General features: G+C 45.9%; 1 protein-coding gene and 1 pseudogene across 1 annotated transcript in view; one reads left to right on the forward strand and one right to left on the reverse strand.

Annotated features, from left to right (window-relative positions):
- The window catches only part of LOC106149388 (solute carrier organic anion transporter family member 5A1-like), a gene marked incomplete at both ends in the record, with an annotated part of 57,441 nt that overhangs the window by 18,571 nt on the left and 17,959 nt on the right, over positions 1-20,911 (forward strand).
- On the reverse strand, positions 16,426-17,072 carry LOC106149389 (annotated as a pseudogene).

Consider the following 20,911-nt stretch of genomic DNA (forward strand, 5'->3'; position numbering starts at 1 on the left):
AATATTAAGGCTTTCTTGGTTTCTATGGTGACTTCAGCTCCCATTAACCTAAAAAAGTTAAACATGTTCATGACTGGACCATGCATGCGTGATTGTTGCGCACTGCCCGATGGGACAGTCATGCATGTACCACTGGTGATTCAAGCCTGGGCCATATTCTTGGAGTTGGGAAAACTGTAATTGTGTTTTTGCGTGCACTAAGAAAAATGGGGTGCCATTTCCCCCTGGATATCTGAACTCTCTTTTAGTGGTGCTGACTTCAGTAAAAGTAAACATAGAGGCAAGGAGTTCTGGAAAACCATAAAGCAATTAATTAGCATTCTTAAGCAAAGTCTGCCGACCAAATAATTGGACCTCCAGAGGAGATGTAGGTTGGATTTAATGAGGGGTTAGAAGATCTAATTTTTCTGAAAAATAAACGAGGGCTTAGTTAAAAAAAATAACTTTGATGTGGTTTCCAGTGGGGAGTGTAACAAGGGCTGTTTTTACAGCAAATAGTTTTTCGTGTTTAAAACACGCCAGGCATTGCGCTAAATACTTTGTCATTTTATTTTATCCACAGAACAACTCTGCTGCCGCTGCCTTCACACTCCCATTTTATAGATGAAGAAATTGAGCTTAAGTTACATGCTCAAAGTCATCTAAAAAATGGTAAAATCAGGACTCAGGTTTTCATAGAAAGTCAAAGAGGCCATAGCCATCCACTTTACAGAGGGGAGCAGAAGAGAAAGTTCATCAACTCCTGATGTGGCTGAGTTTCTTGATTTCAGTGTCTGTGAAGGAGAGGATGAATAGTTTTGTTAAATTCCTGTTACCTCTTCAATTCTCTAGTGCTTTGGTCTCATGCCTCTTTTTTGGGTCCCAACTTGATGTAGTCATTCTCTAGGAGTTGCGACTTAGGTCTGAAGAGGACTTGTAGGCTGGTTTGCTTTTTCTTAAGCCATCAGAAACCTGTCCCTTGGGCACTTTCTCCTTGGTGACTTGAGCGCTACTGCCGTGTGACAGCTGTCCCTGGGGAATCAGGCATTCCATTTGCTCTTTTTTCCAGCAGCTGTGTGTCACCTGATGGTAAATTCAGAGCTTATTTCCTCTCCCGGGAGTTGTGATTGCTTGTGAAACTGTCACCCTGAAAAAATGCTAATCCCTGTTACTGAATATAACTGAGAAAGGCAGGTGTGGGTTACTCTCATTTAGAAGTAAGGACCGTATTCATGTCATTAATATTCTCAGCAGGGTGAAATTACATAATTTGCAAGTGTATGAAATGAAATTATATAGTTCCTGACTTTCTACTCTCTAGCATGTCAGAGTTCTTAGCTATAATACAATAATAATGATAATGTTAATAATAATGATAATGATCATAATAATAGGTTTTGCTTTGGTCTACCTTGGTCTTTGTTGTTGGCTTAGAATTCTTATGAAGGTCATAGAAGTTTTAGGATGCCTTTTTGATTTGTACGGGCAAGGGTGAAATTTAAACAAATAAGTCTATATGGAGTGACTCCTAGATCTTGAACATCCTGGCTGTTAATCCATTTCAATCCATTTCTGATGAATGTGTTGTGCTGGACCAACAATCTCCAGTTACAGAGTGTCTTTATATTGTTGGGTGAAAGATACTTGCCGAGAAGTATGCTTATGTCTCTGGTGTTTAATTTTGGGTGGAAGGTGGACGTGTCCTGATTTGAACTGCAATTTAATGGCTTCCCTTGCAGCAGAGGACAGCAGCAACTTTTAACAGGATGCAAAAGTCTTTCCTGACACAAGCCTGAAAAATTACCCAAGAGGACTTATATTGAAAAAAAAATCTTGGAATACTTCTGAAATTTGGTCTTGCTCTTTAAGATGTCTTCAGTTACTTCATTATAAAATGCTCAGAAGTGATTTGTTTTAATTCCTTTGATGAGGGTTGGTGAAGGACAGTGGTGGCTAAATGCAAGACAGATGTGGCAGCACTTTTCTGAACCACTGGGAGCTCAGCATCCTCCTCTGTGTGTGCTGTCTTTCTTGCTGGATTCTGCAACCATTGTTATAAATAGAGAGCTATATCTATTCTATATACAGAATCTGTGTGCGACAGGCCCCGCACGTAGATTCTGGTGGGGCACTCATTCAACACTTTCATGAGGCCCAACCACAAGATCATTTATTTAAGATTTAAACGTTTCAGGGTTATCCAGTCTTGTAGAAATGACAAGCTATATCATGGCTAATTCCCTCAACTTTTTTTTTTTTTTTTTTTTTGAGACAGGGTCTTACTATATAGTCCAGGCTGGCCTTGAACTCACTGTGTCACTTAGGCTGGCCTCGAACTTGTGGCAATCATCCTGATCCTGCCTCCTGAGTGCTGGAGTTACAGGTGTGCACCACCATGCCTGGAGAGATGGCCAATTTGTAACTCAACACAGGAGTTCGGCCAAATCTTACAACCTTTCAGGGCCTCAGTTTTCATTTTTGTAAAAGCCACTTTCTCAGATGATTTCTGGTCAAATCTGTGGTTTTTAAAAAGGTTGACGAGGGCCTGGAACAGTGGGATAAGACCCTGGCTGTACTGTGCTTCTGAAACTAACCCAAAGAAGTAGCTCCACCATCTAGTTGGATGATTTCTTGAGCATCATTTATTCTGGATGGTTTGAGATGATGTCAGCTGTGTGGCCTCCAACAAGTCACATGGGGTCTTGGGGTTTTGGTCTTTTTTTTTTTTTTTTCCTCGGTACCAGGAATCAAACTCACAACCTTGTGCTTGCCAGGCAGGCGCTGTGCTGCTGAGCTAAATCCCCAGCCCCAAAACCAATGATAATTGGTTTTCACGCTTGTAAATAGATGCAATTGAATTAGAGGGTCTCAGGGGCCTTCTGTGAATTTTACACTCCGGTTTCTTCTGGACCTGCTGTGTTATGGATCCAGATGATAGCAAAGGGCGTGTTGGCCGGGAGCGGGGCGGTGGAAGCGGTGAAGACTGTGGTTGCTGGAGCTTGGCTGCCTGGGTTCAAATCTCAGCTCTGCCCTGGTCAGTGAGGTAAGCTGGGCAGGCTCCATGACCTTCCTGGGCCTCCATTAACGCTGGAAGCGGGTAGGCTGTTTGAGTCAAGGCAAGTGGCGCCCTTCAGGCAAGGCTTGACCTGAATATGAGTAAACGCTCGAAAGTGTGTGCCGGCATTCCTTTAAAAAAATGAATCCTGTTCAGCAAGACGGTCGTGTTAGCTTTCACGGTCGCCGGCAGGTACGCCTCTTCTTGTGGCTTTTTTGAACCAGGTGGCTTGCCCCACGCGGGGTGTGCAGTGTGCCTCTGCTGACCGCACCTTCTTGGGTTGCTGTCGCTCTGCTGCCCCTGCGCCAGGAGGCACAGGGCATGAGGGTGTCATTCCAGCAGGGCGCTCTTGGCCGGGCAGCTTCTCTTCTGCAGGCATCCGTCACCTCCACCCCCGGTGATGCAGGAATCTGCTTCCTGTGTCTGCGGTGTCTGGTGATATCCTCCTCACAAAGTGAAGAGTGGTCACGAGGAGAAAGAGACAAAGCTGCCCTTTATAAATAGCTCCCTAATGAGATGCTCTTGCTATGGGCCCCTGATAATTATGATGGGAGCCGCTGGCTATAATCAAGTTTAATTGCTAAGGAGCATAGGGAGGTAGCCCTAAACACATAAGCTCATGGGTGTTTTTGTGCTTTTCTATCCTACATAGGACTTGAAAATCTCTGATGGGGTCTCTGATGAGCCTGTGTGTTTCCTGGGCGGGGCCTGTGACTTTGTGGACAGTCTAACCCTTGACACCGCCACACCCGTGGTTAGTTATGAATGGGAAGGTGGGATGGAGCATACAGAGGCACAGAGTCAGTGGTCTGGAAACGGAAATGAGCCGTCCTACCTCACTTTTCCCAGAGGGCGTGGTCTGTGTGTGTGAGTCTCTGTGTGTGTTAGGGAAGGTGTAGAAGGCAAAGCAAAAGAAGTAGAAGAAATGGCTACAGACCCTGTCAGAGATAGTTTTATACTGCCTTCCGGAAATCTGACCCAGTCTCAATACACTTGGAGTAGGAATTTTTGGATTTCCTCTAATTCTTATTTTTCCAGGGTCAAATTATAGTTTGTAGATTATCATCAAAGCTCCTTTTCCTCCGTCTCTAACTTTAGTGGGCTTCTTGCCCGTTGGTGCTCCATTCAGAGTTTGCCTGGTCAAAGAAAGGAAATCAAGTCCTAATTAATTGGTTTTCCTATTAATTACTCATAACATTTTGTGCTTAAAATGTTGAAAGTGGTGTCTGCAAAGTTTGGCTTCCTACCAGTGATCCTTGGGGTGAACAATCCGGCGCTTGGTGAATTCTTGCTTCACAGTGATAGGAAGAGCCCACACTAAAGGATCAAAATTAGTGGCCATGAGCCTCATGATTAATGCTATGTTGCCTCATAATCATCAGGTTGGCAGTGCTTGTGACCAGTTGGCTTTGTTCTGTCATTACTGTGGGTATTGGCACTGTGCCCACCTGCTCCCTTCTTATAGATGGGTTTGGCTCGGCTAATTCTCACAGCACTTCTCAAGGGTGTTGGATCATCTCTGCATTCTGTCAGGTCGCTATGCCCCAGTGCCTCCCACTTAACTCCTTGCCTCGGGCCTCACCTCTCCCTGCCCTGGTCCCTGTTGACCTCAATGGGATCATGGCTGTGACTTATCCAGGCTACTGAGCTCAGGTCTTTGGTGTCATGACCTGCAGCTGGGTCAGTACCACCGCATGCAGTGCTTCTTCAAGCTCTCATGCCCCACGTGGGTGCATGGTACTTCCTGTCCTGGCACGGAATTCTGATGCACCAGTCCCACATCAGTGCTTCTCGGTCTGTGGGTTCTCTTCTCTGGTCATCTTGTGTCTGTAGCCAGTGAACTCGCTGGTCAGGCATAGCCCCTGGTGGTTATGGGTGTGAGTTTCATGTGAGTCATCGCTGTAGTTGTGTTTTGTAACGCGCTGCTGTCATTGTATCTTGTTAACTTGCAAATGGTGCTGCTGATGTCCAGGAGGATGCCCACCCGTCTCCACTTGCAAAGATGAAACCCAAACCAAAACGTGAAACCGCATTCATCCCTGCCCCTGCCACTCACAAAAATCTCAGATCAGTGGCTACATCTTAGTACGCGGAGGGTAATGTAATAATTAACTTGACACAGTAATGATGATACAGTAATTATACTCCTGATGTTGTAAGTAACCCTGTGGAAGCTGGGTGTTTAAATGTTCTGACCAAGCTAGTTTTAAGTGACTGGGGTGCTTTAGGTCTTTTCATATTTTATTTTGGCAGATTTGCCTATACTGTGGTAGATTGCTTGTCCTTCTTTCTTTTTAAAAATTTATATGCCAAACAAATCATTCACAGTTGATTCAGTGGCAATTGTTTATGGGCTAAAAAATATATTTCCTTTCCTATTTGATGTTGGTATTATTTCAGATACTTTCTTTTTTTTTTTTTGAAACAAGGTCTCTCTATGTAGTTCAGGCTGGCCTTGAGCTCACTTTGTAGCCCAGGCTGGTCTCAAACTCGCAGTGATCCTCCTGCCTCAGCCTCCCAAGTGCTGGGATTACAGGCATGCACTACCACACTTGGCTATTTCAGATACTTAAAAGATAAATTATAAACCTATCTGAGTTATTAGGCTAAAAAGTACAGTTTGATTATTGCACATTTTCTTTAATCAGTTGGTTTCAGATTATGCTGACTTACTTTTTCATTTATAGCTTTGCCTTATTTTAAGAAAAACTGACAGGCAAAAATAAAAACTTTGAAAGCACATTTATTTTCAGGTAGGAAGGTGACATATTTTCTGGGCGGGGTCTCACTGTGTTGCATAAGGTGGTCATGAACTCCTGGCCCCAAGTGACCCTCCTACCTCAGCCTCTGAGCAGCTGGGACTGTCAGTGTGTGTCACTGTACTCAGTCTGGAAGGTGAATTTCTCATAGCTCAGTGAAGCCCTTTGCTTCATAATGGATCCCTTTAGCTCCAGTAGTTCAAATTTCTACTTTGTATACAGCTTTCAGAAGCATATCTACCCATAACGTGTATTTTAATTCCAGGTGTTTATGGCTAGTTGATCACACCATCTGGCCAGTAAATAGCTCTTTGCTTTTTGAGTTTGCTTCTCCTTTTATCTGGCATCGTTTGGGATTTAACTTGAGGACTATCAATCCTTTCACTGATGTCACAGTTCCGGACCGAATCTGGGGGTCCCTGCTGGGGCCTGCCCTACCCCTTAGGTCCCTGTTGTTTGATTATCGCTCTCTGCTTTAGTTTACTCCCACTGCTGTGAAGTCTGTTGACGGCTTTAATGTGAGTCCATCTGAATTAATGTTTCAGAAAAGACCCTGCGAGGCCTGCAGCCAAGTGCTTTCTGAGGTCATTGTGGATGCTAATTTTTTTTTTCTTTTTCTTTGTCTTTTTGAGACAGGGTCTCTCTATGCAGTTCAGGCCAGCCTTGGGCTCACTTTGTAGCCCAGGCTGGTCACGAGCTCTCAGCGATCCTCCTGCCTCAGCCTCCCCAGTGCTGGGATTACAGGCGTGTGCCACCATGCCCGGCTTGGCTGCTAATTTAGATATTCAATAAAGCCCCCATGTTTTTCTAAAATGGCTGGATATTTTATTGCTGATTTTATTACCTTATTTGTTATCTTCCTTTCTCTCTTTTATGTTATTCTTTTGTTAGAGATTTTTATTCACTAGTTTCTTCAAAGAAATTAATTGCTGGTGTACTAATGGGTTTAGTAACTATTCCCATTGTACCTTTGTACAACCTAAATCTGTGTTATAATGAGATCTAATTCTCCAGGTATAGAACAGTTATGTCAAAGGCCATGTTCACAAAATATTACTACTTTCTTTCTTTCTTTCTTTCTTTTTTTGTCTTTTTGAGACAGCATCTCACTATGCAGTTCAGGCTGGTTTTGAGCTCAGTTTGTAGCCCAGGCTGGCCTGGAACTCACAACGATCCTCCTGCCTCAGCTTCCTAAGTGCTGGGATTACAGGAATATGCCACCATGCTTCACCTCTGAAATAATTTTTGTTAAAATAGGTTTTCAATGGCCAGATTAATAATTTCAGTATTACTATTGTATCTTTGATCTATTTAATATTTTCCTTTAGATATCCCTTTTAGTTTCTTAAAGGTTACTTAGGTAGAATAATGTTACTATATTTAATTCTCTAGTTTTTGCTCTGTATTCCAAGTTTCAGTTAACTGGGCATGGTGGTGCATGCCTATAATACCAACACTTGGGAAGCTGAGGCAGGAGGATTGCCATGGGTTCGAGGCCAGCCTGGGCTACATAGTGAGCTCAAGTTCAGCCTGAACTGTATAGCGAGACCCTGTCTCAAAACAAACGAAGAAACAAACAAACAAAGTTTCAGCTAAATGTCCTCTCCTCTCTTCCCAGCTAATGATTCTTTTGCCCTACATTTTTTGAGACGTTTCTTCCTAGCCAAATGTGCTATTATTATAGCACATTTTATTATTAATAATAAATATTATTATTATTATTATTAATGTGCTATCATATTATTGTTAGAATTCACGATGCCAGGCTTTTCTAATGAACTCCGATTTCCCGCCCAGCATAATGTTTGTTTCTTTGTGAGAGGACCAGAATGTGTTTCAACATTTCTTCTTAAAGCCCCAGTGGGTTATGTTTGTGAGTTGCACAGTTGTTCATTGTGCAAGGAAAATACAAGACTCTGAGACGCAGGTGCCGACTCTTTAGTTGGTTTGATGTTAATAAACTGGAATCAGTTCTGGTATTCTCTGAAGGCAGCGCGCTGTCACAGGAGGGGGCGGATCGGAGCTGAAGCCCGGGGTTAGACTCGGTCCTTGCGCCTCTGTGGGCTTTAGCCACTCAGGGGTCCTGGCTCCTCTCGTCCCCGTGGGCAGAGTGACGCCTGCCCTGCCTGTGTGGTACACGGGACAGTCTGAGGAAAGGCGCTCAGTGACCACAGTGTGCCCGTCATGAAAGGCCGTACCCACACATCAGAGGCCTGTGCAGGAGGCAGGTGCGGCAGGGACGGGCTCACTGTGGAACGTGCAGTCCAGGAGGGAAGACCGGTCACAGAGAAGTAAGCAATGACCAGTTGCACATCAGGGCAAACAGCAGAACGGAGAAGACTTGTCTGCATTAGATTTGAGGAGAGGGTGTTTAAATGGTACTGAGAGGCAAGAGCAATGGCGTATGCCTGTAATCCTAGTGGGGAGGGAAACTGAGGCAGGAGAATCACACATTCAAGTCCTGTTTGGTGAGACCCTGTCTAGGAAGAAAAAAATAGGTCTGGAGGTGGAGCTCAGTGGTAGAGTCCTTGGATTTGAGTTTCAGTACTGCAAAAGGTGCTGAGCATGGTGCCACATAAAATGGACTTCCGGTCTGTGGTTCTGATACGACAGCCCCAGAGTGGGATTCCCAAGCGTGCATGAACATCGTAATTACCTGAGGGGCACCCCTCAGAATGCAGGTTCCTGGGCCACCCGGTGGGAGGTCCAACTTAGTAGGACTGCGATCAGGTCTGAGAATGCGTACTTTGTAAAAACTTCCTCGCGGATGTCCTTGACTTGTCAGGTTTGGAAACTATTGACTTGCTGAGATCCTAGCCAGAAACAAGTTTCCTTCTGAAGGAATAACTATGGCTTAGTCTTGTAATTTGCTTCTCCTCTGCTGCATGCAGCTCTTTTACCTCAGCCTCTATACTTCTGAAACTGCTGCGATACAGACCTCCGGGTCCCCGGAGCATTGTCATGGAGTTGGTTCCCGTTTTGCAGCAGCTTGTATCCCACAAGGGGAAACTAGGCTGCTGTTTGGATGAGCAAAGGACGTGTGCTCCTGGCCCATGTACTGGAGCTCTGGAGCAACACTGTGTGTTATGTTGATTGCTGAGCCCTCGTTTGGAAATCTGTAACTCTGTGCCCATGGAAAACATATTAGGAATTCCATGAAAGTAAGTGTGAAGATTCTAAGCACCAGGATTCACTGGACCTCTGCCTAGTTTTAATACATTTTGTTTCTAAGATAATTGAGTGATGTGAACTACGGAGGTAGAACTAGCTCTTCCCTTGGAATCACAGGGCCTCTTCACCTCCATTGAGTCCTGGGGACAAGGAGCCAGGAGCCGCCTCCTTCCTGCTGTCCCCCTGGGGGTTTCCAGGGAAGCCAGTGGCAATATATTTGAGAACACAGAGTAGCTAGTGGGACTTACCCGTGAGAGGCTTTTTTCCCCGTTTGTTTTAGAAATCCTCTTTTGCTTGGAACTATTTTTAAAGGATTGGTTGGTAGCAGTCCAACAGCGTAGGACCCCGTAGGGTGAAGCTAAGGACAAATAATCTTTTGGAACTCGACTTGTCAGCTTGTGCTTCAGTGGCGAATGGCCTGGATATTTTCTGTCTCTCTGTCTCTGTCTCTGTGTCTCTTTCTGTTTTTCTGCTGTCTTTGTCTCTATTTCTGTCTCTCCGTTTGTCTCTCTCATTAGATGGGTAATGTGCAGGTAATTGTAAGAAGGTTTCAAGGAGGCGCACCTCACACAATTGTTTGACATCTCAAATACTACGCTTAGGATCCACAGAAGGGTGGAGTGGGGTCCTCAGCAGTCTCAGGTTGTGCGCGAAAGCCACCTTTATGTCCGGTGGCTGCTGCCTTTGGTGTGGACAGAGCCTGAATGACGCCTGGCGCTCTCTGGTGAGGAGACGTTAAATTGGTTTCTGGACATATTTATCTTCTTAAAACCCCGGGTGGCTGGGAGACTCATCTCCTTCTCGAGCCCTGTAAAAGCCAGAAGGTCAAGCAAGGCTCCTCTGCTGAGGGCCTCCAGCTGGGCTCGGACCTTGTGGGTACGACTTTGACCGTGGGCTCGCTGTGTGCCTGGCTTCCCTCCCTCTTCTCCCAGCACCGGCGGCTCCCTGAGTCGAGGAGGAGGACAGCCTCTGCCTGCAGATGCTGATTCCCAGGGAGCAGAGAGCCCCTTCCCTTGGTTTTCTTTGGTACTCTGAGGAGCCTGCACCTTGAGAAATGAATTCATATATGCTGAGAGAACATCAGGAAATCAGGTCAGAAAACACAAGGAGCCCAAGACTTAGTTGATATTCAAGGTACAGACAGGTCTTAGAGCCTTGCTTCCAGGCCTGATTGCATCTTGCATCCTTTTTTGGGAATTCTAATGTCGAATCCCAGAGCACTGTGGAAAGCTCACACGCACGGTCAGACTTACCTTCCGCCTTGGCTCTGACCAGCCTCAGCAAGGAAGGCAGGACAGCCTCTCCTAACCATCCCCTTTGCTGTTTAGGATTCCCATTGGCTGCTCACTCAGACTTTTCCCTCTCGGGCCCTCTTCCTGATGGGAAGGTGAGGAGGTGGGGCGGGAGGTGGCTCTGATGGAATTCCTTGAGCGTTGTATGGGTGGCCGTTCATGGAAGGTTTGGGTATCACTGAAACCAACGGACAAGCCAAAGAGGTGGCAGCTGGTGAGGGTGGATGCAGAAACGTTTAAGTCTCATCCTGCCTTTCGTGGAAGCTAGAGATTATCTAAGGAGACAGAGCACATGAAGAGGGTGATGACAGCGCGGTGTGTGCCGCTGCGGCGCCTGGCCCTGGGAGTGTGTGCTGCCCGAGAGGGAGGCAGCCTTGTGACCTGGGATGGTGGGCGCGGCTGCCTGGTGGGATGGAAACAGCGAGGAGGCAAATGTGAAGGGCGGAGAAGAGCATCTCCAGGTGAGCACGGCAGCTTGCTGGGCCGGGCTGTGAGCGCCCAAGGTGAAGTGATTGCGAAGTGATACTTACACCCCAGGCTTTTGGCATTTCCTGGTGCTTGCTTGATCTGGCGTCTTCCAGTAAAACTTTTTACCAAACATTGTTCTATTGTCCATTTCCAGTTTATAAAACATGAAAATAGATAAAAATGTGTGCATACCAGTGATCCTCCAGAGTATTTCTCAATATTAAATTAACTGGATTTTCTGCATTAACATTGGGAGCATAATCGAGTGATTAAGTCATGATGAGAAAGTGTGTGTGTGTGTGTGTGTGTGTGTGAGAGAGAGAGAGAGAGAGAGAGAGAGAGAGAGAGAGAGAGAGAGAGAGAGAGAATGTTCCTTATTTTGGTGGAAAGCAAGCTTTATAGAGAGCCTTCACTGTTCTAGGGTAACTGCTTTTTCTTAGCTATACCAGATGGTAAAATGGCCCTCAAGTGTGCTGGGGTAGCTGTTAGGCTGATTAATTCTCAGTGGGACATCTTGTGTTAATTAGAGCTTTGGTTTTTTTTGAAGGGAAAGCTGTATATTACCATATATGATAATTCTAACTCTGAAGAAACTTGAGAAATTAGTCCTTCCTCCTATCAAATGCCCAAAGCACCCTAAAAGAACTGTTCACAAGTAACTGAGTTCTAGAATTTTGTGCATTAGATTTCTCTTGAATATGACCTAGACCAGTAGTAGTCCTGAAATGCCCTAGGGAGTGTCAGCATTACTGGGAGGCTCACCCCTGTGGGTCCAAGGTGGGGCTTGAGAAGTTGCATTTCTAGCTAGTGGCCAAGTGGTGGTGATGCCATGGTGTGGTGACGGTTTTCCATAGTCTATAGAACGTTAGTTTCAAAGGCTTTATTCATTGGTTGATTCATTAATTCATTCAACATTTTGTGCATTTCTGCTCCTTCGCAGTGTTTTAGGACCTGGGGGTTACAGTGATGCATAGGACAAAACTTTCTGTTTCCACGAGCCTCTGTTTTAGTGCAAGAGGCAGACAATAGATCACGCAAAGTTTGCCAGAGGTGAGGGCTGCGTAGAAGAAGACAGCAAAGGGGGGACTTTGCAGGAGCGCCGTGGTGAGGAGGCTTTGCGGTGGGACTCCTCTGGGCAGTGGCAGGTCCAAGGGCCTGAGAGGAAGCTGCGGGTGTGTTTGAGCTCAGGTAGAAGGAGCCTAGTCTTGTAGGAAGACAGGGAAAAGGTGAGGGGTTGTGCTCAGGGGGCAGCAGAACATTGATGAGTGACATGCAGAAGCGTTCTTATGGCCAAATAAGTTTAGGAAATGCCGGTCTCAACAACATCAAATATATTTTGTTAGCCTTTTGTATTAGTCTGTCTTCCATTGCTACAACTAGGATCCCATGAGGACAGGGCTATTAATCCCTTTGGAGGGCAGCACCCCCAGTGATCTAATAACCCCTCACTAGCTCTGCCTTGTAAAGATCCTAACACCTTTTAACATCACCGTCAGGGAACCAGCTTCCCACACAGGATCCCGTTGGAGGACAAGCCACATCCAAACCTTAGCTGATATCCATTATGTATTTCCTGGAGAGCAGTAAGACATTCATTCTCACAAACTTACGTGACCATGAAAGCTTTAATCCCATGAAAGCTTCAGTCATCTCTGAGACCGGGATTCTTTGATACCCACTTGAGAAATCTCCATCTAGTGGGTCTGGCTCCCTTACTTTCTCACCCAAGAAACTGAGGACAAGAGAAAGTAAATGACTTGTCCAAAGCAGTCAAACTTACGTGACGTAGGTGGTAGAAAGGACCTCGATTTGGAGGTAGGAGACGAGGTTTGGAGTTAACGCGACACTGTGCTGCTGTGTGACCAGGGGCTCATGGCTTGGGTTTATGACCAGGGGGGCACATGGCCTGAACTAAAATAAGGGGGCTGTGCCATCTGCTCTCGAGGTGTCCATGGGTCACCAAGGGAGAATGACCTTTGATTTTGTCTTTGACTCTTTGACGGTGGAATTTGTGCTAGCTGTGCTGGAGGAGAAACATTGGAAAACGCATGTAACTATATTCATCAGCTGCCATCATGTAGGTTATTTGTTGCTTGCAAATGAGTACATTTCTCAGATGAGTAATTAAAATAAAATCTGTCAGAGAATGTAAAACTGTAAATCATAGAATGCTGGTAAGGAAAATAAGAATGTATAAAGACTAAAATCTATGGTAATATACTTTGCAACAAAAATATTTTAATATAGATTTCCATTTTCATGAAATTCATAGTTGATTTGAATACAAACAGTAAATCTCCCAACAAGTGAAATTTATCTTTTTCTTGTGTGCTTTTTGCGGAATTATTGAGTGAGTAATAATAAAAAAAATCAAACTCTTACTGGAGTTATTTCAATCTGGTGGTCTCTGGGCCTCATTTTCTTTGTCACAGAGGGATTCAAAACATTTGTTAGTGTTCTTACAGCTCTACTAATTTAAAACATCTATATTTGACGGTTTGTGTTTTAAAGGGATGTGGGTGGGCTGGAGGTGTAGCTCAGCCGTACAGTGCTTGCCTAGCATGTATGAGGCCCTGGGGTCAGTCCGCAGTCTCTCTCTGTCTCTCTGTCTCTCTGTCTCTCTGTCTCTCTGTCTGTCTGTGTGTCTGTCTCTCCCTCTCTCTCTCACACACACACACACACACACACAGATTCAAGGGATATTAGCAGTATAATCTTAGTCAAATCTTAGTCAAATTGTAGTCTAGACCTAAGGGTCCCAGGAACTCACAGTATGAAATCAGAGGGGTCCCCAGGCTTGGAGTTTCCCTCCTTCTGGGGCCAGGGTAGGTGCCTCAGTCACTTTTTTTTTTTTTGAGGCAGGGTCTTGCTGTGCAGTTCAGGCTGGCCTTGAGCTCATTTTGTATCCCAGGTTGGTCTCCAACTCACAAGGATCCTCCTGCCTCAGCCTCCCGAGTGCTGGGATTACAGGTGTGCGCCACCACGCCTGGCCTCGGTCACTTTCTCATCACTGGACGCAGTGCCCAATAACTACAATGTAAGGGGAGGAGGGGTGTATTTGGATCACGGTTTCAGTCCCCGCTCACATGACTCAAAGGCAGAAGTGCCAGGGTGGAAGGGAGTGGGTGAAGAAAGCTGCCCAGCCCAGGGCCGCGGAGGAGCGGAGGGAAGCGGGCTGGGCGCGATGCACCCCCGCCTGGGTCACGCCGCAGGTGCCGCACCTCTTCCGACCAGGCCCCGCGTCCTGACGGCACACTCGGCTACTGCACTCATCACTGCACGGGCCCCAGATGAATGCAGCACCTCTGTGACCCGACCACCTCCCACACGCATGGGAATTTGGGGGGCGATGTAGATGGAAGCCCGAACAGTGGGAGGGTACTTGCTCGGCTCCTTGTGGTTGCGTGGGACCCCTGCAGAAGTTCTGGCCCGTGGACCCCGGGAAGTCGCAGTCTGTTTTCAGGTCACCTTGCGTGGTTGCCAAGGGCAGAGCCGCCAGAGCTCCCTCTCGCTCTGCTGCGCGGTGCACCCCGGTGCGGTCGGCGCGGCTCGGGAGTCAGCAGTGATCGGACAGGTCCCCGGGGACCCTTGAGTGAAATCATGAATGGTGAGCCAGGAGTAAACCTTTGCGGTTAGAAACCCTGCGACGTTTTGGGCTACTTGTTACTGTGACAAAACGTAGCCTATCCCGACAATTGAGTTTATTTAAATTTTTTTAAAAAAATTTAATGTGGAGAGTGGCATATACGCTTTTGGGAAAAGTTATACTAAATACACTGTGGGTTTTGCTGTTTTGTTTCCCAAAGTTTTTATTCGTGCCTATTGATTATATAGATCAGTGGGTTCCATTCCGGCAGATTTGTTACCTGAACACTTCATCACTTTACCTCCCCCGTTCACACGTTTGTGGTGGGTTTCAGCGTGCATACGTGCTTTGATCACACTCATACCTCCTGTTACCTGCCCATATCCCCTCCCTCCTCTCCCTTCTTCCTTTCCTCTTCTTCGTTTCAGTGTTTGAGTTGGGATCTTGCTGTGCTGCCCCGGCTGGTCTTGAACTTACAGGCGTAAGCTACGCTTCCACCTCAGTCTCCTGAGTGCTGCAGCTAAGGCGTGAGCCATTACAGCAAGCTTAATACACTGTTTTTAAATAGTTATTTTGCAGTTATGAAGCAACGTAAATCGCAACTCAGTGCTAACAAATTTGGTATCAAAAATGAAAAGTCACTCAGAACCCTGCTCCCCAGAGAGGACCACTCCACACTGAGTGTATTCTTTTAGTCTTCTTTTCTACGTTAGTATTCATCAGCGAGGAAGGAAGGAGGCAGAGAGAGAGAAGCATGGCGAAGATTTATGGACTGTTACATCCCAAACAACACTCTAAGCTTACTTTGTGACATTCTGAGATAGCCACTGTTAGTATCCCTTTTCTGCAGATTAAAAAATGGGACCCAGGGAACTGCTTTTGACCTATTTCTATTGGCTTCCCACCTGCTCTTAAACCGGCTTTCCTTCTTGATTTCCTTATTTCATGAGTGATTTTCCCTCCTTTTGGCCACATGTTGTGGAGACCAGTGAATCTTTTGTTGGCGTCTTAGAGCTTAGCAAGCGTGACTCCCTCTCCCATGACTGCCCGCAGGCCCAGGCTCATTCCGGGCCTCCCCAGGTCACACCTGGAGCACTGGGTCTCATTGTGCATTCGCTTCCTGCTAATTCTCGTGAATGATGCCAGACAAATGCTCTTAAAAATACCGCTCTGGTGCCAGGCATGGTCGCGCATGCGTGTAATCCCAGCACTCTGGAGGCTGAGGCAGGAGGATCGTTGTGAGTTTGAGGCTAGCGTGAGCTACAAAGTGAGCTCAAGGCCAGCCTGAACTACATAGTGAGACCTGTCTCAAAAAGATAAAAAAAGAAAAACAAAACAAAAAAACCATAAAAAACCCAAAAACCACTCTGTGTATTTTCTTTGATGAAACACTTTCTTGGGTCTCCTCAGACTCCGCATTGCTGAGATTAAAATCCAGTGTCCTGCAATGACCTTGACAGCTCTCCACATTTACTCTTTGTCTGCTTTCCGGAATAACCCACCCTTTTCCTTACTGATGGCCTTTCTCCTCAAGCTTATCGGTGAGTGCCTTTGCTCTCCTGCTGTCTTGTGTCCAAATTTTCCTCATCTTCGAGATTTTGCTTAAAGATAAATTTGTCTGGAATGTTCATGATTCTTTTTTTTTCTTGGTAAAATGCAGTCACACTGCTCTGTTCACTGGCTTGCGATTTTCTTTCTCTTTTTTTCTTTTTTTCTTTTTTTTGGTGCTTTAAACAATTTATTTAACTGAAATGGACTTCCATTTATTTAACTGCAGGGACTTCCATTTATTTTGCTACATCTTTTCCCCATGGTGATTTACAGGATCTTCAAGCGAATATAAATATTTCATAAATATGTGATCATCTGGCTATACTACTATAATACCTCAGCAGTATCTTTCTGCAGGAAAAACACCAAGGAGTAAAGACCTGACACAGTTAACTAAGTGGGATGAAAATCTGCTCCAGATACTTGTTTCTGAGGTAAACGCACCAAACACCTGTTCAATTGAGAAAACCATCCTTACTACACAGGATGTTTTTTTTCTGTGTAAGTGGGGCCTAGAACACCTAGGGGCAATTAGGCGGTGAATGGCAGAGCTGCATCCCCAGCCTACGCCATGAATTCATAGGGAATAGGTTCCAACAACTCAGGCTCCTTCCCACAGGTTCTCACAAAGTGTGCTTCTCTGGGCGGGGCAGGCTGGCGCTTCAGTTGAACTCAGGTACCTTTGTCTTTGGCTTCCTTCTTTTTCTGATCATTTTCCTTGACAAGTTTCAGGAAGCCATCTCGACTCTTTGAGTGTTTAATATGCTCAATACGCACATGAATCCTCTTGGCAAGAATCCTGCCCTTCACCTGCTTGTTTACAGCAGTGCCAACAGCATGCTGGGTAAACTGTAGACTCCTCCTGTTTTGCCATGGTAACACTTGTGTGGCATTCCTTTTGCACAGTACCCATTCCCTTGATGTCTACAATATCACTCTTTTTGTAGATTCACATATATGTGGCCAAAGGAACAACCCCGTGTTTTCTTTTTTTTTTTTTTTCCGGTACTGGGAATCGAACTCATGACCTTATGCTTGCCAGGCGGGTGCTGTGCCGCTGAGCTAAATCCCCAGCCCCAACCCCATGTTTTCTAAAAGGCCTAGAGAACATACACTGGGTTCCCCTCCTCTTTCCCTTTGTGTTCGTCATTTTGACAAATTACAGATAGACGGCTTGCGATTTTCTGATGTTGAAATAATATTAATTTGTTGTTATGCTTTGTGTCCAGATGTCCCCTCCAAATCTCGTGCAGTCATAGAGTTTGTTCCGAGCTGACTGAATCTAGTGTGATTGATGCTGGATTACTGCAGTGCTAGGATTAAGGGTGCTGGGGTTAAGGGTGGGTGATTGGGAGATCAGTCCGCTGACTGGGTTGGCACCCTAACCCCAATAGTCTAGGTACAATATAAAGGGGGAACAAAGATGCTGTAAGCTCCCTTGCTTGCTTCCTTTTGCTGTCTTACACCACCACGAACTGTTTCTCCTCTGTGTCGCCCCTCTGCCAGCCCACCTTGCCTGGGCCCAGCCAGTTATGGAGTGAAGCTCTACAGACTGTGAGCTAAGTAACCCTTTCCTCCTTTGTCTTCAGGTTTCAGGTATTTTGTCTCAGCAACAAGACAAAGGCAACTAAGACATTTGTGTTTTTAAACACTTCTTCTGGCTATCTCCTTTCCTTAACTAACTTACAACATTTCTGAAGGTGCGTACGTTTCCTAACACCCCAGTGCGCCACGGAAGATGAGTGATAGATGGGATATTTGATTAAAATAGATGCTAGGTGAATGAGGCTGCCTTTGTAGGAATTAAGCAAAACCAGACTTTCGATGTAGGTGTTTTCCTTGTTGTCTTTATTTTTGACTTTACTATTTGTAATGTTGTTTACCCTGATGGTCTGAACTTCTTTGAATAGTCAGATCAATATATGCTTGACTAGCTCTGGAGCAGGCCTTATTCGAGGAGGTCATTACATTGTTGAGTACTGGATTTTTAAAATGAAAATAAACTTCCTCTAGTAAATTCTCAGTGACAGAGCTGATGCTTTTGCTGTTAAAGACCGGTGCTGTCCCCCGGGCCCTGAGCTCCTTGAGGGAAGCTGTCATTTCTCAGTCGTCCTCAGGACCCTGGTTCCTAACACCGTCTCTGCACCTGATGCTGTGTGTGAGAGGAAAAGCAGCGGAACAGCACTGCAGGCCTGGAAGAGGGCGAGCGCTGCACCTCAGATAGTTTTTCACATATTGAATGTGTGTGAGAATTAAATCTCTTTTCTTTTAAACAGTAACAAATAAATAATGACCAGAAAGCAAGCGTGTCTCTCAACTCCCGAGTCAGCGTCCTTACTGTGCCCCGTGTGACCGTGCTGACCGGTTTTGCGGGGGGCTGCCGTTCCCCACCTCTGTCCCTGCAGAGTGGCCGTGCGGGCTGCTGTGTTTGCTCTCGTCCCATTTCATGCTTCCCTGAAACTCGCCCCGGAACACCCAAGGCTGGCCGCTTCCAGGCGGCAGGTGGTGACGCAGCCTAGCAAGGGAGGCACCAGAGGGCAAGTGGATGGTGTCACAGAACTTTTGGGGTCCCTGGAGGAACGGGAGCGGGAAGCCTTAGCTCCAGACTGCTCCGGGGCCGGCAGAACGGGGAAGTCCAGCCCGTCTCTCCAGCATGTGCAGGCGGATGGAAGCAGATCCCAGAAAAGCACGCCGCGCCTCTGGCCGAGGCTGCTCCTGGTTCCTGTGTGCGCAGTTGCTGCCTGGCCTTCAGGCTGTGGGCGTGTGTGTGATGCCCTGCGACAGGTGAAGCGCTTCCCTCCTCAGTCCCGCGGGCCTGCCAATCACCGACCTGCCAATCGCCGGCCTCCGTGTCCATGCCCAGTTCCTTGGTGACAACTCCAGACAGACAAATACTCTGGTCTTTCAACTTCCCAGCCGATCCTCTGCCTACATTTTTTGTTCTGTTGGTTGCCCTATTACTAGGTACTTTTTTTGGGACAGCCTGCGTCAAACTCGCTCAGAGAATGTAAAATAAATGAACAGAAGAGAAGCCACCAACGTGCAGAGAGGCCGGGTGCTGCGGGCTGGCGGAGGGTCACTGCGCTGCATCATTGCAAAGGTCCTTGGTCAGGAGGCACCGTCTCATGTCCTGGGCCAGTTTCTCGTGCTTGAGAGTGAACTGTGTGTCTTGGGGGATGGACATGCGCACAGAGTTCTGCAATAGACTAGAATATGTGTGCGACCTCACACGTACACTTGGGAATATTTTCGAAACAGATAGTATTTGGGTTAGCCAGCGTGGTGTGTGGTGTCCCTAGACGCTGTAGGCACATCTGCTAGCACCGTCCCAAGATGCTTGCCCTCAAATCCCTGCTTTAGGGTCTTCTGGAGAATCTCAGCCTAAGACACTTGTTATTGCCAAGACGTTCGTTTTTGTGAGAAGATAATTTTGGTTTATATGGAGACTAGGACTTTAGTTGGAATGTTTTCCTTGTTTTGCAATTAAGATGCACAGCAGGGAAGCGTCTTATTTAAAGACTAAGATGTTCATGCATTATGTTATATTACAGTGTCTAATTCATTGTTTGAACAAAATGAATATTAAAAATGATAATTGCATGCGAACCAGTGTATGCCAAGGTTATTAGAATGAATTGTTCACCAGAGATAGAAGGCATTATTATCACATTATTCTAGTCTCCTATTTTGTAACATTTGTGGTTCTCAGAGCCGTATGTTTATAAAGACCCCAGGAGATGCAGTGTGGGCTGGCAGTTTTCTAGCTGAGGTGCATAGTTTGTATGCGAACTCACGTTCGCAGAGCAAATGTAGATTAGGCAGTGAGGGACGGAGGTCCGTTTGGGCTGCTGTTCATGACCTTGAGTCAGGACGGTAATGCGACTTGCAAAAACCTTAGTACTGTGCTTTGGCACTCAGCGGATTACTGTGCCAGTCCACATTACTACCTGGGACACTTTCATGGCGTCTTATTTTTTTAAATCAACCTTTTCCCCGAATGGTTCACGAAGATGGGATGAGCACCCAGCCATTCACTCAGAGAAGCAAAGTGGCCTTAATGGGATGGCTGGCAATATACGCAGTTTAGTCAAAGGAGCAGAAGTAGTGAGTAACCTCCGGGTGGACCTGTGGCTGCCTGAATCTCTTGAAGTAGTTTGAAATTGTGTGACTCTTCGCTTTTACATCTGCCTCTGGACTCGGTATGTGGGCCTCTAATGAAAAAAATACTATAATCAAAGAGAGGTTGAAGCATTGTTCAAAACGAGGCGAATAAGAGAATAGGCTGATAATAATATTTGGCTTGGTCCACAATTTAGAAGGGCGTTTTTAAATTGGTTTGGGTAAAACTCCTTGAAGATAGCTTGACCTCCAGCTTGTTTGCAAGATGAAGGGAGACGTGTGTGACTAACGCTGGTGTCTGTCTGCATCTGGCAGTTCTCATTGTAACAGTCGTGAACACTTCCTACTGCTCCTGCTTCTCTGCTATTACATGTACAGGTTACTAGGAGCTTTGGAATGAAAAAAATTGGATTTAATGGCAAAACTTGGCGTGACCCGATCGAAGGTTATTTTAAGAATTATACTTAACGTCACTATTTATTCATTTGTAATGTGCTTGGCTTTTAGGTACCCCTCTGGATTCTCCTGGAGGGTGTTAATGTAATATACAGGAACACACATCATTTCACTGTTACAAAATGGATTAGAAATATTTAAGATGCTTCCAGGCTTAATGAGTTTAGGCTGAGGGATAGTTGTGGATTGTGGATCTGAGTTTTTTTTTGAGGGGGTTACTAGGGACTGAACCTAGAAACTGCACACTGGGCTATGTTCTCATTTTTTATTTGCAAACCGGGTTTCAGTAAGTTGCCAAATTGCTCAGGCTGGGCTTGAACTTGGAATCCTCCTGTCTCAGCCTCCCAGAGTGCAGGAATTATAGGCATGCATCATCATTCTTTGCTACAAATTCATGTTATTACCCAATGTAGACAATATTGATTAATTATGATTATACGTAGTACATATGGATCCTAACTAGGGCTGTCTGTGA

The sequence above is a fragment of the Chinchilla lanigera genome, unplaced genomic scaffold (assembly GCF_000276665.1).
Source record: "Chinchilla lanigera isolate Chin_1 unplaced genomic scaffold, ChiLan1.0 scaffold00043, whole genome shotgun sequence".
Lineage (NCBI taxonomy): Eukaryota > Metazoa > Chordata > Mammalia > Rodentia > Chinchillidae > Chinchilla > Chinchilla lanigera.